Source organism: Myotis davidii, unplaced genomic scaffold (genome assembly GCF_000327345.1).
Source record: "Myotis davidii unplaced genomic scaffold, ASM32734v1 scaffold425, whole genome shotgun sequence".
NCBI classification, from domain to species: domain Eukaryota; kingdom Metazoa; phylum Chordata; class Mammalia; order Chiroptera; family Vespertilionidae; genus Myotis; species Myotis davidii.
The window spans coordinates 2,262,330-2,266,380 of NW_006296413.1; positions in this window are offsets into that span (position 1 = coordinate 2,262,330).

Here is a 4,051-nt window from a genome sequence, read left to right on the forward strand (position 1 = left end):
CGGGCCTCCGTCACGTGAGGAAAACGTTTGCAACTCCACTGTCACGTGACGGAGCCCGTTTGGGGCAGGTCACGTGGGCCGGGAGCGTCCGGCGCACACCTAGTTCGTTTCCTCTCGCAGGCGCGCGACTACGCAACCGAGCGCGGGGAACACGGGGGACGCGGCCCCGGTGCTCGGTGCGGGGGAAGGCCGCTCGCGTCACCGGCTCAGTGCGGACTTCTCAGGTGTCGCAGCCAGACCGTCCGCACCGACCCGGGCCGGAGACTAGGATACAAGCTGCAGCCACGAGCACTAGAGAAAGATGAAAGCAATCGCGGCCGGATCCCGCTGGGGAAGTGGCCGTTCGTTCCGGCTTCGAGGACCTTTCGTTGATTGTTGAACCTAAGATTCTCGGGCGGAAGGGGCTGGCCACTGTACCTCGCAGGGGGAAGCGAGGAGAAAGGTTTAGCCCGTGCGGGAGGGAGGTGGGTCTTGGAGCCGCGCAGAGGGTGGTGGCCGCCACTTGACAAGGCGCACCAATGAGCAGCACTGGACACGTTTACGAGGGTAGAATCGTACTTACGTGGCCATTTAAAACAACAACGCAAAACCCGGGCTGTGCGAAAGGAAGGGTCTCATCAGGTCGGGGATGTCTGCCTGGCCCTGGGCGCCAGCCCCCGGGGTAATGGGGAAGCCAGGCCTGGGTGGGCTCGCTGACCCCTGGTTTCCCGCAGCACCAGGGCTCTGAGGTGCTCTGAAGGGCCCCGTCGCGCCGTTCCTTTAGGGCAGCCTGGCCTTGCCCCTCTGCTGCTGTCTGCAGCGAGGATACCTTTGTCTGCGGACCCCTTGCCCTCCGACTCCTAACCTGCCATTGTGGACCCCACTTGTTTCCCCTTCTCCTTGCCCTCCTCTCCTCTCCACACTGGGCTCTCGGGAGGTCATTCTCTCCTCCCAGAGGGATCAGTGTAAATGGCACCACCTCTGTGCAGGCATTTGGGTAAGTAAACTTGGGGTCATCCTTGGCCCCACCTTCCCCTCACTCCACATACTACAATTTTTTGGCAAGTCCTGAGTCTACCTCCCAAACAGATGACAACTTCAGCCTTCCTCTTCCATCTCCAGAGCCATCGTCCTGGCTAAGGACACCATCATTTCCCATCCGGACGATTGACCAGGAGCTCTCTGAGTCTCTCTGTCTCATCCAGTCCACTCTCCATACAGCACCAAGGTGACCTTCCTAAATGTCAACCATGTCACGCCTTCCCCTTGTTTAGACCCTCCAGTGGTTTCTAACCACTACACTTCCCATAAAATCCACACTTCTCCCCCCAAACCTCAGGAGCCGGCCCAGCCTCTTCACCTGTCTCTGGCCTTCCTGCGCAGCCCATCAGTTCTCTGAGCCATCACATCGTTTCCATCTTGGGATCTCTGCACAGGCCGTTCCTACCACTGGGGATGCTCTGCTCCCGTCTCACATGGTGGCTCCTTTTCCTGGGGCTCAGCTTCAAGCAATAGGCCTCTGCCCCCTCCCCCATGTCCCCCTTCTCTCTAGCTAAGCACCTAGCACCACTCAACATTATTCCACACGTGTGTGCATTTATTCATCGGGCGTCTTCACTAGTATGTCAGCTCCTGAGCACAGGGAGCAAGGCTGTTTTGTTTGTTGCTGTGTCCCTGTGCCTCACACAGGCCTGGCCCTCCGTAGAGGGCAGTACATGTGTTCAGTGGGTAAATGTGTGATCCAAATGAAGATGAGCTGCCTCCAAGTCACTACATTTCTCATAGAATCCACACTCTACCCCAAACCTGCCCAGCCTCTTCACCTGTCTCTGGCTCATGGCCCCACCCTTCCCTGGACAAGAGCTGCCCCCACCCTGTTCTGTCAGAAGAACAAAAGAACCCAGCACAGCTATTCTCTTCCTTGCCTTTCGTCCCCCTCCTGGATGTCCCTCTCTTTCACCCCAGTGTAAGTCAGCATAACCTCACAGCTTCTCCACCTCACCTCTGCCTCACACCATTACCTGAGCAGCCCAACCGGAACAGGAGATAGACACCAAAGCTCTCTGGATGGCCAGGAAAGGAAGCTGTGATTATGCAGTCTTGTCTGGCCTAGACCCCTAGGTCTGTAGAGTCTTATGGCCTTGAAGTCTTTGGAGCAAGGCCCTGGGGAGAGGGAGACAGACTCTTTAGGACTTCCTCTCTCTCTCTCTCTCTCTCTCTCTCTCTCTCTCTCTCTCTCTCTCTCTCACACACACACACACACACACACACACACAGAATCTGCCCTTCTGAAGGGCTCAGACAACAGAAAGGAGGCTAGAGTGGGAGTCAGGAGGCCTGTTTCTAGTCTGTGCTCCAACACGGATTTGCTGTGTGACTTTGTGTAAGTCCCTCCCTGGCTCTGAGGCTGTTGGTGGCATTAGATGCTCACTGCGGTGCCCCGGCTTCCCTATGCCCCTAATCTGGCCGTAGCTCTGGAGAGGAGCTGTCACTGGCTGTCTTTATTTTTGTTAATCCTCACCCGAGGATATTTTTTCCATTGATTTTTAGAGAGAGTGGAAGGGAAGGAGGGAGGGGGAGAGAGAAACATTGATGTAAGAGAGGGACATCCATTGGTTGCCTCCCTCATGCGTCCTGACCCAGCTGGAGATTGAACCTGCAACCTAGGTAGGTGCCCTTGACTGGGAATCAAACCTGAAACCCTTCTGTGCTCGGGCTGACACTAACCACTGAGAATACCAGCCAGGGCTTCTTTTTAAAAAAAATAAAAATAAAAATATTTTTATTGATTTTTAGAGGAAGGGAGAGAGAAAAAAATAATGTGAGAGAAACAGTGATTGGCTGCCTCCTGTATGCACCCTTACCAGGGATCAAACCTGCAACCTGGATCTGTGCCCTGACTGGTGACCTTTTGGTGCATGGGATGAGGCTCAACCAACAGCCACACCGGCCTGGGCTGTAATTGGCAGTCTTGCTTCCCCCAGGCAATGGGGCTGGAAGGGGGCTCTCCAATCTGGGGTCAAGCAGCCTCTCCAGGCTGTAGTTGGCACAACCAACAAAACCTCACAGGTCCAGAAGGGAGGATTTACAGTGGGGGCACGAGAGCCGAGAACTGTCAAGAACCCTTTGTGTTAACAGGGCAGGCAGTGAATATAGGGACCCAAAGACAATCTGGGGTCTGTGCCACAAGTCAGGAGGCCCAGGGGACCTCCAGTCCTACTCACAACTTCAAGCAAGACTCCTCTGGGCCTATTTCCCCTTGATAAAAATGGGGGGATTGGATGAGATGCTCTCAGGACCCTTTCAAACCCTAGATTCTTAGTCTTCACCATACCCACCTGCGACCTCCCACAAGTGCATATATGGGAGTTGGGGGGGGGGCAGATAGGGGACAGAAGAAGGTGGTTACCGCCCTAACCGGTTTGCCTCAGTGGATAGAGCGTCGGCCTGTGGACTGAAGGGTCCCAGGTCTCTCTGTAAAAAATCAATAAAATATATATTTTTAAAAAATCAATAAACTATATTTAAAAAAAAAGGTGGTTACCATTGCAGACTTTTTTTTTTTTAATCCTCACCTGAGAATATTTTTTCCATTGATTTCTAGAGTGTGGAAGGGAGAGAGAGGGAGAGAAACATTGAAGTGAGAGAGGTATCGATTGGCTGCCTCCTGCTGGAGCCAGGGAACCTGCAACCTGAGATACGTGCCAGGAATCAACCCCTCTGCCCTTCAGTCCTGGGGTCGATGCTCTAACCACTGACCAAACTGGCCAGGGCCCATTTCAAACTTTAAAAATAATTATCTGTCGGGAAATTTCAGTTCAACCACTACTTCTCAGCCAACTGGTTAGGTTTGAAGTTGCAGGAATCCCCAGAGCTCAGTAATTCATTTAATTCAGAAACACATTTCTAAGTTCAGGAACAGAATACAGGATACAAATCCCCGCTACCCTGGGCTTCCACTGCACCGGAGAGGACCAATTAAAGGGACAGCCCGTGCCAAGGCTCTGATGTGGTCCAAACGTGTGGTTCTGCTGGGATGACCAAGGGGGTGAGGCAGCTCTGAGCTGCCAGT